The sequence below is a fragment of the Anas acuta genome, chromosome 1, assembly GCF_963932015.1.
Source record: "Anas acuta chromosome 1, bAnaAcu1.1, whole genome shotgun sequence".
Classification (NCBI taxonomy): domain Eukaryota; kingdom Metazoa; phylum Chordata; class Aves; order Anseriformes; family Anatidae; genus Anas; species Anas acuta.
Window position 1 is genome coordinate 107,579,158 of NC_088979.1, and position 13,843 is coordinate 107,593,000.

Here is a 13,843-nt window from a genome sequence, read left to right on the forward strand (position 1 = left end):
AATATATATAGAAGCATACTATAATCTTTATCAATATTTATGACTTCAAGCTCCCAAGGTAATTGTCACAAATCAGTGTGACAAAGAAATAAACCATTCAGAATTAATCATGTAAGGTCAATTGTGGAAAAAACATTTCCTGAATTTCAACAAAGCAGTGACATAGTAAATATAACCTGAAGAGGTATTTCAGTGTGTATATGCATGTAAGCATATATGTACATGTCTATATATGCATACATACATATGTATCTATAAACATATATTTTCAGAGCAAATCCTAAAAAGATAGATTTACAGAAATGTATCTAACTTTTCTGGTAGATAAAGATGAGCTTCTTGATAATCAAACATCAGATTTTAAGGGAAATATTTATGTTTGAATACTGTAGTTCAGAATTTATGAACTCACATGTCTACAGTGTTCATTAAGTCCAGATATGTTCATTTCCTAGCTTGAAAACATGGAACGATAATAATGAAAGAAAACATCTATGTCTAGTGGTGTTTATGCATTAGAGTAATGCATAAACATAAAATGCATAAAATAGCAATTAAAATAGAGCTCTCTTTTTTTAAACCTTTGCATGGCTCTCAGTAAAATCACGTTTGTTTTTTTGTTTTGTGTTTTTTTTGTTTGGTTGTTTTTTTTTCCTCAAACTTTGCATGCTTTGGATGTCATGAGCAAGGGGAGAGGATAAAATAGAATTGATATATTTGTCTATGCATGGCATGAAGTTGTCTTTACTCTTTTCTAAAACTCTCACATACTCTTCTGTGACACTGTAACACTGGTCAGGAGTTTTAAGACATTGATAATGAATGAGAAAAATGAACAGAAAAACAAACTAAAAATGTCTTTAGAAGCAAACTTTCAGCACAAATAAGCAAAATCTTATAACTATTCAGCAATTACCTCATGTACCCATATAGTGCCATTCAAACAAACTGGCTTGGAGGCACAGGAATTAAAAAAAAATGAGTCAGAAGTACTCATGGACCCCACTCATCCATGGAGATTAACACACCCTTATTTCAGAAATGCGCATGCATATTGAATAAGCAACTGAAACTATATGTAGAAAATGGGTTTGACGCTGTAATAAGAGTAATTCTTGTAAACAGTAGCTGTGTGTTATCTTCAGAGTTCTCTTAATTCAATTGCTCAGTGCCTTCAGGAAGTTCTCAGCTTTTTCTTTGTTCCTCAACAGCCCTGTAGCGAAGGTACACAATATTCAAGAAGAACTCAGTCCTGCAACAGTCATATCTTTTACCCCAAAACATAGGACACACCTCTCAGTCTCCTGCATTGGAAGACATGAAGTAGCTGACCACTTAGTGCTTTTTCATCTTGCTCTGGCTAAGCAGTAAAAAAGGATCTGTTCCTGCCCCCTTTGAAGTGGAACACTTCACTGGCAGGCAGTTATCTAATACAGCATTGGAAATGGCAACTCAGAACTGAGGCAATGCTTCACTGCAGTAGGAGTTTCTCTTCTGGCATTTATCTCCCTGAAATCCAGTACTTTTATGTCTATGATCCTGTTTATGGGTCTTCATCCTTCCTTTCCAAAGTCTGGAATTTGTGCTGCGATTTTCACCAAGGCAAAGTTTGCACTCATCCCCACCCTGAAATCTGAGGGCTCTGGAGCACTTTAGGAGATGATAGTACACAAACACTTGTCTTGAAATTTTGTTTGCATGAGTGAACTTCTGCTGGTCTCCATTTTTATTTTTTTTTTATTGTTGTCCCTTTTAGCATTGTCTGTAAGCAGAACATCAGAGCCCTTGTTCTCAAACATTTTATTCAGTGTTCTCTCTGTTTTCTGAGACTTCTTGAAGACTTTTTTTTTAAGTGCTGTAAGACAGCTGTTGAACTCTCTAAGTCACCTTTACTTTGTGGCACAGAATCAGTTTAGGTTGGAAGGTCATCTGGCCTGCAGGTCATCTGGTCCAAGTGACCGTGTAAGTAAGGCCCGTTTAGATCTGGTTGCTTAGAGCCTACCAGTCAAATTGAGGTATCTCAAAGATTTCTATGTCTTCAGGTTAGGAAATTTGGACTATCTTTATTTTATCATAGTTTTCTTATTTCCTTCTCATGATTTCTATTACCTAAAAGATCCTGCATGAATGTTTGTGTTGGGCTTCAGAAGGTTAAGTACTTTAATTTTGCATGGAAGAAAGACTTGATTTGGACAGATGCTGCCACAGGACATCTCTGTTGTGGACAGGATACACTGAACTTTTCTTGTGACATGTTGAAAAAGTCTCATTCAGAAGGGTTTGAAAGAGTAAGGGGTAATTAAGTAGGAAGCGGACCATGCATAGCACTGAATTTGATGAAGCAGGGTACAAAATCTCCTGAAGAATCTCAGACTAATTCAGTGCATGAATTCTTTAAGGTCTGTTCCTTAGTGCACCTGATCAGATTTGTTCAACATGAATTCTGTAAATGAGACTTTCCTCTATCAAAGCAACAATATTGAAGACTTCTTGACCTCTTAAGAAGCTGCATTTTTGACATTTTGGTGACAGAGTTGTTGCAGCTATCTTCTGGCAACAGTTAGCACTGTTTTGAAGGCTGGCTGGCCCTATCAGAGCTGCTAATGATGTGTCAGTTTTCAGTCCAGGTGAAAGAGAGAGGCCAAATGTCTTCATTCAAATGTAATTAGTTGAGGAATGGGATTCTGTGCTCCACATTTTTGCTTCTCAGCGTCATAGACTCAGAATCAGCTGCTATTATAATGCTATCTCTATAGCTGCCCCACTAACCTTATGCAGCTAGATATTTGATTTTATAACCCTTCCAAATTTAAATAGGAATTATTTGTGATGGTTCTTTTTTTTTTTTTTTTTTTTTTTTTAATATTGGGAGTGGCATGGATGAGTGAAGCCAACCACTTGTTGCAGGAGGATAAGCAAGTCATCTAGAAAGATCGCTGTTGTCTGTCTCTTGAGAAATAAGATTTTCTTTCCTGTTTCTCAGAATCCTGAGACCCTCAGTTTAGAAATAGCAAATTTCTAAGAAGAGTTTCAAGCCCCAGGAAGACTGTTTGCAGAAAGGAAGGTGTAACTGCCTTCGCATTGCAAGATTTGTACTATCCAATCTATAAAACCACAGTGAATTATCAGCTATTTCTGCTATCCTCTTTTCCCTCATGGTAGCTGTGTATGTAGTTACGTTTTTGGTTTTCTCCTGGAGAAGTCACGTTCATATAATAGTCCCACTGCTTCTCATAACAAAGTACTACCTACTCTCGGTATACATATATGTATATACCTATATATACATAATGCTATATTCTCTCTTCAAAATTGTTGTAAAAGCTGTACTTGAGTGGGTTCTAGTGTATGTCCTATTGATACCTCCAAAGTTTTCTTTTGTCTTAATGCTACCCTTTTAAGTATTGTAAATGCCTTTCACCCTATTTTACTTTCCTCAACAGTCTGGTATTAACAGTACTATTTTCCATAGCCTGTTGCATATCCAAGGGATTTTTTCAGATGCATCTTTTTCTTGATTTGTATTGCATCTGTGTCCTAAAGAAATTCTCCTCAGTTTTGAGTTCCATAGAAGAGCACATATTCTTTGTCAGCTCTTCTACAAATGCAGAGGTATGTTGTTTCTTCTTTGCTTTTAAAATAGGAGACAAGTCAGAAACAAAATTAAATTTAGCTTCAACAGTGTTACTTAAAGAGTACATCTCAATTTCTAAGATAAATCATCATAGCAGTTGATACTGTGTCTAAATGTATCTTATCTAAGAGGTAAAGACTCTAGACTTTATTCTCTTGATTTATTTTGTTTGTTCTCATTATGCCAATGAAATTGGCATCAGCTTATTTGAAGTTTAAATCAAGAGGGACTGTGGCAAGAATGTTGGACAAATACACTCTTGTAGCACCTAAATGGATTTACATGATCTTTTACTTAGGAATCAATTTATTTCTCAAGGTCTGCATCAATGGTCAAATTCTGCCCAACCATCTCTTTGATTTTCTTACAGAGTATGATAAGATTTATTGCATTGCTCTATATTAATATTTGCTTTCTTGGTAAATAATAGGTTTAATTCATCTTGTTGTTTTGACTTAATTTATCCTGGTTTGTCTCATTTTTTGTTGACCGTAATTCCATGTATGGAATAGGTACAGTTTAGATTCTTACTTAAGTACATATAATTGGTCAAACGTATTTCTTATTAGAGGTAAAATTATCCTGAAATCAAGCAAGTAACACAACAGCTGTCCATGTTAGGAACAGGATGAAATATATGTGCATAAAGGAGACCCAAATACTACTATTTGTCTTATTTGAATTATCTTAATAAAATTCTAAGCTATTCAGTTATTAACATCAGTCAGGCAGTAGCTCTGTTGTAGCAGATTTTTTTTTATTGAGGGATGGATAAATTTGGGTATCATCTGCATGACACATTGCACCATTATGTCAAAAAATACAAACTGGTAGAAGTGTATGGATGTTGAAAGCATGAATCCAATATAGAGCGTAGGGAAACTCCATAACTCATGGTAGTTGGAAAGAACATTTATTTATGATTACAAGCTTACACCATTGAGACATGTAGAAATGAAAACGTGTCAGATTCCACCTCTGATACAAGGTCATTACAAAAAACTTGCCAAGGCTGTCATAGTAGCATAGCATGATCTGAAGCTTACTGAAAATTTTCAGATTTTCTAAGGCTATTGAAATAAGAGCTTTCCCTTTCTAAAATCTTCTCCTGGTGTTTTTATTCAGAAGATAGTTTCACTTTCTAAAGGTAGAGTTTTCATATGTTAAAATAATGAAATCTCTTCTGATATTTGTAAATGATTGTACGTATGGGGGGAGACCAACAAGACTAATGAAGCCTTAATAACCATTTCTTTACTGACTCTTCTGTATTCCCTACCTGGTAGTTTAGTCACTGCTTCCAGTACATAACCTCTGAGGTCCAGTGCTTTTCTGTACTGATTAAATCATGTCCAGTGGCTAAACCTGTAAGTTTCAAAGGTCTGGATTTCATTTCAAGGTCTGCCACAGTATTCCTTTGTGATTTCTCACAGCACTTAAGGCCAGAGTTTTCTCATATTCAGCAGTTCTGGTGGGGAGGGCAGTAGTGATGAAGAACAAAATTAGATGCTTGTCAGTGATGAGAGTGCATAAAATATATATATTTGAAAGTGCCCTTAAGAGTGCAGAAGGGCTCTCTAGGCCTGCATGAAACATACTGCTCCTTCTTTCTCACTTTGCTCTCAATATTTACACAAGAGCAAGTGAGCAAGTATCTGAGAGAGAAAATTAAGGTAGGTGGTTGTTTTTGTTTCCTTAGTGTTGCTTCATTTCCCCAGTTCTTGTTCTATTTCAGTGAAAAGAATATGAAATTTTCAATCTTATGGTTAGATTCTGAATATGTATATATATGTATTTTTTAATTCTCTTAAATGAAAAATTTCACATCAGATCAAGGTAATAGGTTATTTCACAGTTTCAATATACCATCAGGTAATATAAAACATTAGAATCTCAAAAATCATAAATATCTATTTCAGTGCATTGCATATGCTATCATATGCTATTTGTCAAAAGAGATTTGTAGGAGAGAGCAAATATTTGAGTTCTGAGGGTTTTTAGAAGATTCACAAAATAGAAAATAGGTTTTTTTGTTTGTTTGTTGTTTTTTAAATCTCTAGCTGAGCCTCAGAGGAAGAAAGCTGGAATCATCATGATGATAATAGCTCTTAACAAAGTTGCTGACTGATCTTTACCCTTTCCAATTATATCTGGGAAATACTTGGCCCTAGCATCTGTAAGATCTTTCCAATATTAAGACAGCTGAGATTTCCACATAATATTGTGTACACACAGTCCAAATGCTAAGTACAAAGTCCATTGTAGTTCCAGCCAGAATTCTTCTGCCATTCAAGGTCTCTACTTGCTAAGGAAACCACTAAAATATGAATCGCCTTTTCCTTTCTCAGACTTATGGACTACATTAGCAGCACTGGAAAGAGCAATGACACAATCCTGTATGTCCTCTTTACTCCCTCTCATACATTTTATTTCAATATATTTTGCAAAATATATGTAAACAAAGCAGCTCTTTTGGCAATGTAGCGTGCTTATGAAAATCGCAGGTCACAATGGAATAAAGCAGCTCTGGCAACACAGAAATAGCAAAGGGAAGTACAAAGCCTAGTGAAAAGAGATTGATAGGGGCAGGCTGTTGCTGTTGACATGCCCTATTCATTTGAGAGACACCTTCCATGAGCCAGTATGTCAGTCATTTCTTGGCTAAATAGTTTAATACCCATTGTAGAAGAGTTTGGAATAGAGTAAGATAATATCTGTTTCCATTCTTGTGGAACGCAACACAATTATGGGAGAGTGACTATAGGGAGGATGTTTCCTTTTGAGGTGGACCCAGTTATCATGGACTAAAGCATTTTGTCATTTATTATTCCTCAGCTTTCAAATAAGTGATTCTTCCCTCCACAATGGTTAATACAAATTCCAATTGTTTTTTTTCAATTTAAATGTCCTTGTTTGGTTGTTAAGTATTTGGGACTAGACTATCAAGAGAAGATTGTTAGAAGAGCTTGCCATACTTGAGTAGAGCTCTGCAGAAAATTTAGATGATTTATTTGCCATCTAAATGCATCTGCTGTTGTAAATGTAGCCATGATATTGACCATTGAGCCCTTATGGCTATCTCAAAAGAATTTTCATGGGCATGTTGCATTTCGGATATACAGTTATTGTAAATACCTGAGATGCAGTTGCATTTTGCTGTGTGCTGGCACGATTAAGTTACTTTTCAGATTCCAGCCAGATAAAACACTTTGCTTCAGAGTCTTGAATATACATTTAGGCACAATTAAAAGGATGGATGCAGTGAGTACCCTAGGTCTGTTCAGTATATTGTTACATGCAGCGAGGTTAGTGACCATGATTTTCTAATGCTTGGTGGTTGGATGGCGCTGCTGCTCTGAAGCAGGTTGTGGACTTGCCTTTATCCTAAATATCTAGGTTTCTTGCACTTCTGTCAAGAGATTATCCCTGATAGAAAATAGGGATTCAATAATAATACCTAAATGCTGGAGAATTGGTGCATATACGTCCCTCTGATCACTGATTTTTATTTCTCTGTTGATAGTTCTAGATGCTTTTTAAAAGCACAGACTTTTCATCCAGACTTGACTTTGTTCCAATATGCTTTCTTTTTAACTAAAGGCAGTGCAGGGGTTGCTTTTAAATGAAAAGGAAAGGGTTTGGATTTGTTTAGTTTTGGGGTGGTTTTTGTTTGTTTTCTTTCTCTCAAATGCACTTCCAAGACTTAGCTCCTTTCTCAAGATCTGCTTCTTAAATCTTTGGATGAGATCAGGTCTTCAGTGAATTTGTTTTCCTTTAATAGATGTTGGTCATTGAAACATAGTGTTTAATTGGTTGAGGATTTCCTATTATTGCTATCATTTGATGCTGTGTATTAAAATGAACTTGCTATGGTGGTTCAGGCATATTAATACTAGGCATAGAAACAGATGAAAGGAAAGTAAAATTTCTGTGTGTGTCCTTTTTCTTTTATAGAGGATCTCTGTAAATTTTTCTAAGGTAGTGTTACAGTCTGCATTGCTCTGCCGTTCTGTCAAGGGCTGGGAACTTCAGGATTTTCCCCACTGTTTAACTAGATTATGGGCTGCATATAGGGAAAAAGTAGTGGAAAACTCTTGAGTAGATTATTGCATAGGGATTTCTATGCTGTTCATACACAACTACCTAAAAAATTTGGTCTTGTCAGAAACAGCCATGGGATTATTGATATGGATCTATTGTCCACGAGTTCCCATAGATCATTGGAAATATGCAGTGTTTGCTTACCATGCACCTTGTGTTGTTGATCCAGAATTAACATCTTCGTTCACTGCTTATCTGATTGCCGAATACCCAACTTGTTTTCCTTGAAGTCGATGAAATAAATTTAAACTTTTACAAAAGTAACTGACAGCATTGTATTACCTTACCTTAACAACAAATTTAAGTATGAACCTAAGTCATCTATGTTTTGGAAACTCAGCTCCCAGAAAGCCGAGCAGATGAACAGGCATGCTCCTGTTGTTCACAGATTGCTATAGCCAAAAGTATGCTAGTAGCGGTACCCAAGGGAGGAGAAAATCTTCCTTTTTAGGAGCCAGATTCTATGAATTCAGGTCTGGAAGCTAAATATTTTAAATTTAATAATAAAAAGAAGAAAAACAAAACAAAAAAAAAAAAAAAGAAAAAAGGCAAACACATGGCAAACACAAGGACAATCTCTCTGAAACTGATAGAAGATTTAGTGATAGCAAAGAAACACTGTAAATATTGGGTCTCTCATCTGTTATATCAACATGCTGTTCCTGGGCTCCCTAAAGAGCTACTAACAAACTAAAAGACATAATTCCAATCTAACAACCTCCTAGTTCTGTTATCCAGTTTATAAAAATCATTAGAATGATGTAACACAACAGAAGGACTTCATAAGGAATTAAGCATGAGAATTAAGGTATACACAAACAATAAATAAATAAATGCAAAAGCTGTTGGAAAGGCAGGGAATTTGAAGGAGAGCAAGGGAATATTTCAGGATAGCTGCACGTCCTGTGGGTGCTGGCAGCAGTCTCCAGTAGAGAGAAGATCACCCAGACTTTACAGGTCCCAGTGTGTCTCACAGCTGTCAGTTTGCCAAATTCTGACTTTTTCTTCTGTAACTGTGTTGTGTTATATTATGTAAACACAGGTAAGACTGTAAACTCCTGATTTATATCAGTGCCTGTGAATGATATGATACATCCAATCCGTCTCCCACGGGCTTGCTTTTCATTTGTTAACTTTCGGTAAGAATACTGCAATCCTTTTTCATGAGAGGGGCAGCTCTTCTCTTTATATGGTTTTTCTAGTAATTATTATTTCCATATGCATACATGATAAGTTCTGTGTGTGGTGCATCAGAAGTACTTAAAGAATTTATTATAGTTCGCGTTAGCAACAATTCTGCATAACCATAGGTTTCACAAGATAGTAATTTCTGCTTTTCGTATGATGACTAGTAGCTGCTGTAAGTAGCTGCTAACACAACGGAGTCTTGCCTTTTTCCTCCATGATACTTTACTGACCTCTCTCCAGCTTCTGGTTGTCTGTCATCTGCAATCACTTTGTGCCTTTGCTTAGTTTTCATTCAAAACTATTTGTTTTCATTTGTTTTGAGGAATAGTAATTATTGTATTTGTCACTGATGTCTGGAAATGTAAAGTATGTCGGCTAATGCTTCCCAAATAGCAGCTTCAAATGAAGGCAGAATATCAATCCCTGCATTGATGTCCATTTACATTTTAGGAATTTACAAGTGTATAAAACTAATGAGCTAATAATTCAGCATTCTTTTCAGATAATGTTATGTACAGAAATGAATAGGATGAATAGGCTTTCCTCCCATGCTTAGGCTTCTCCTACAGAATTTAATTTTTGTAATGATTACCGTAATGGACTGCCCATCCCACTCCAACAATAAATGTTCCCCGGGAGGCAGACTAATAAAATAAATGCTTCTCCAGAGCAGGCATAATAAAATTCCTCTGATCTTTGGCTTAGTCTCTCTCTGGAAGCTCGGGAGAAAAAAAAATCGGCCTTGTAGCACTGTTGAGAGGTTACAAGTTCTGGTTTCTGGTACACCAGCATAGTAGAAAGCAAGATCCAAAATGAGGGAAACACATGCAAAATGTGCTCTGCCAACATTTCCCTTCCGTTTGCATTCAAACAGCTTCCGCTCTTGCTGATCTCAGTGTTTGCAAGATAATGTGCTCTATGGCTGTATCCACCAACCATGCCAACTAGTGCGGCATGTTTCCCTGTTTTTATTTCCTGCCTTTTTCTCCCTCCTTTTGGAATGATTCATTTTCTCCCAGTATTATAGGATGCAGCTTCATAATCTTCTGCTATTATTCATTCTGCAACATTCAGCTACCATCTTGACTTGATCTGAATCTTTCAAAACATATTTAGTCATTTGTGTAAATTATTGACAACTGTTTTAATAACTTTGCCTTTAAAAAAAATATTCTACTTCTAGTATTTCTGTGAAGAGCAAATCATTATTTCCCATGACAATTCCTTAAAATAAGATGTCATATCAGAGATTTCCGCTGTAAACTTGTCAATCTTAACTGCAGCATTTCACATGTTTTCCAAAATACATGAATTTATGAGTGACTTTTTGAGGTATGATATTCTAGTCCTTTGGCTGCATGAAAACTCTGCATGGTATTCAGGAATGTAGACAGCTATAAGAGATCTTTGTGATCATCAAGTCCAGTCTATACAAATGACACCTTTTGAAGATTTTCTCATTGACTCATTCATGCTGTCATGTCTGTTAATAGTATTAATAGTGGTATAAAAATGAAATGGTGTTGAGGAGTCCTTGGAGGGGAAAAAGAAAATACACACACACACAACACAACAAAACCACAAGCATTAATGACTTCCTGCAAACTTCATCTTCCTTCCAGCTCTAGCCTGGCATCATCTCCCATAAGCAAATTCTTTGTGTTTCCCTACATTTCCTGGGCTGCCATTTTCTGCCTCGTTTACATACTGGGTATATGTGGATCTTGTTCTAATAGATTTAAGAAAAGATTAAGCTCCTAAGCATCTACTATTTGCCAGCAGTCAGATTAATAAACATACATCAGTCAAGGCTAACTTCATATTAATTTGTTGGCCTCAGTTGACTGTACCAGAGTCTCTGATCACTTCTTTCACTCTTTCCAGGGAACAAATTCTCTCACCCTTGCCAATATGTACAAGATGACTTGATGGTGGGTTTATTAGGTAGGGGGCTTTGGTCAGGATACTTGATGCTTAGCAAGTGTGATGCTGTTTAGAGGTGACTAAAAAACAAAACAAAAACAAAAAAAAAAGCATAGGCAGAATAGCAATCAGAGGGATTAAAAAAAATACAAATTATATCTAATATATGAACTAAAGCTGTAATTCATACGTAATAATTTCCTGATTGATGTTTTCATGTGTCCTTCTCAAAATAATTTGCAGTTGGCTATTTTTCATTCACTTTGTAGTTGGCTTGTTACATTATTGGTATGCTAGGTATATATAGAAATTCCTGTGCTATGTGTCCAACACTACTGCATTTGGTCAAGCTATGTATCTCTAAAGGACTATTTTAGACATCTGCTGGTCTTTGTACATTTTTGCACATAATTCTGTGAGTGTCTTCGACCTTTATAGTCCATCCTGCTACATGCATTGAAAATCCTGTTCCAGAATTTGTTACCTGTATGCTTGTTGGTCACACACTCTCTAGTTCATCAGTGCATCGGGGGTGACCTTTACAATAATGACAATCATATATTTGTCTGGTTTTTGTTTTGTTTTTGTTTGTTTTAATCAAGGCATCCATAGCATTATTTTAACTTATAATAATTTCCCTTGGGGCTCAGGCATGCTTCTTGTTCCAGAATTTCCCATTGAAAGCAAGGGAGTGGTTTGAATATGTGCAATATCACACACAACAAGGCTCACTGCTCCTGTGAAGGCACAGCTTGTTACCCTGTCAACAGCTTGGAGTAGTGTAATGGGAAGATCAGCACTTGTTCCAGTGCTCCAATGACCAGGAAGGATTAATGTCTTGCTTTTCAGATCATTTTTCAGAGTACAAGCTTCTTGGTAAAAGGGTATATTCACTTAAAAATAGGTTTTTAAGGTTCTGGAATTAAGTTGTAAAAAGATAAAACATAACATAGTATTGAGGTGCGTTATATAACACGCATATATATACATATATATTTATCCATACACACGTGTCCACACACGTGTATATTGGCTGCTTCAGCTAGCTTTTGTCTCCATCTCTCTCTGAGGTGATACCAGAATGTATTCTTGTCTTGACACAGGGTTACTCCTGCTTGTGCTGTCTTTGAGCTTTTCCTATGCTTGGAGCAGAATAGAGTTCAGAAACTGTTGAAATGTCTTGTGTGTGGTTCCAAGCTAGAACGCAAGGTCTCTCTCTTTTTTTTTTTTTATTTCCCCTTCTGATAAAAATGTTTACCTATAATTTGCTACTTTTTTAAATTTTAATAATAAAAAAGCTTATATCTCACATCATAAGAGATGTTAAATGTGCAGTTTCTTACTAGACTTATCAGTGTTTATTTTTCTTTGTTTCTTTCCTTCTTTTTGTGTTGATTCACAGGGTGAATCTGGGAATAAAGAGCCTTGCTTTAGGAACATCCTGATCAACACCGCTATTGGTTTTTAGGGCATCTCCTGAGTATCCTGTTACTAAGAGGTCCTGCCATTGTTAGCACCATGTTCTTTCTGAGAAGCGTCTCACTACAGTGTTTCTGCAGTCAGGCTGATATATATACATGTATATATATATAAAATATATAGCATTGCCAGAAAGATCTATTCACTACACAAACAAATCTAGTTCTAAGCATCTAGAATAATTCAACCTTCCAAAATCCCAGCTTCTTCAAAAACCATTTGACCCAAACTGAAGTCTTTGCCGTTCTTTTTTCCCAGATAGTTGCTAATAGGACCCACGTAACCTCACCTTTATTACGTGTCATGAAAAACTTGCCGTATTTTAATCATTACCACTATTTCATCTAGCTTCTCTTACTCCTGTAACAGAAGGCATTGTCTAAAGCTCCTGTATTTTGCTGTCCAAATCCCTTGCATTAATATGCAAATATTTTGCTTGTTTTTTATTGGTTCCCTAATTGGATTGGGCACATCTTTTCATTAGCATGTCTTGTGTATGCAAATGCTCTTCATATTCAGCTTTATGATTGTTTTCCTCTTCTGTGTAGACTGCTGCAGTGACAAATATGAATTTACTGTGGTGTCCTTATGTGCTTACTGCCCTCCTTCTAAGTGCTAAACCAGCGTTTGGAGATTACACAAATTCTCACAATCGTCTTTCTTCATTTCTTAGTTTGAAAAGCATCCTGTTGAGCAGTTCAGCCTAAATAATAGAAAACTGTTTTGAGGCAGGCTCTCCTTTGAGAAAGAGTTGTGTTTCCAGTGAAAGCATTCCAATTTTATTCTTTTTTTTTTTCTTTTCAGTTTTATTCCTGGAGCAATTTACTGCTGTTGGTTGTCTTTGTTATATTCCTTTATTTTCCACTGTATTTTCTTTATGAAGTACAGGGAGAATAATGACCCAGATTTCTCAATCTTTGCTGGTCTTCTTTTTTCTTTCATTTTTTTCCCTTTTTTCTTTATCATCATGTTTGTTATATTTAACGATGTGTTAATTTCTATTAACAATGTTTAAATTTGGAAGTGCTCAAAGATTAAGCATGGAAAAAATAAGAAAACAGTCTGATTATGTAGCGACACATCACTAGTTCCTTATAAAGTAATGCAAGAATGCTGTCCTCATAGAAACGAGAGCATAAAGTTCATATTTTTTTTTTATGTGCTTCTTCAGATATTAAAAGCTATTTTGTTGGCGAAAATATGTATTGGTATTGGCATGCTGAATTGTTTTTCTGTAAGCATATGCATTCATGAATAGCCAGTGTTTTCCTTTCCTTGTGAATAGGATTTAATCTTTCAGGTGATATAAGAATTAAACAGAAGATTAATCTTTTCAAAAACGATCATGCTCCAAGTCTTTAATATCTGTAATGTCTCCAAATCTTTTGATATAGTAGTCATGTTAATGTGTTAATAATATTAATACCATGTTGTTTATTTATTAGTAGAGTTGTGTACATCCCATATTTCTGTGGATTCCTGAAGGGAAAATTGTTTTGTGGTCAAGTGACTGTCCAA

The 13,843-nt window shown here is 35.8% G+C and overlaps 1 protein-coding gene across 5 annotated transcripts in view; it reads left to right on the forward strand.

Annotated features, from left to right (window-relative positions):
* CADM2 (cell adhesion molecule 2) overlaps nucleotides 1-13,843 on the forward strand; it is a 646,291-nt gene that overhangs the window by 419,614 nt on the left and 212,834 nt on the right. The window lies entirely within an intron of this gene.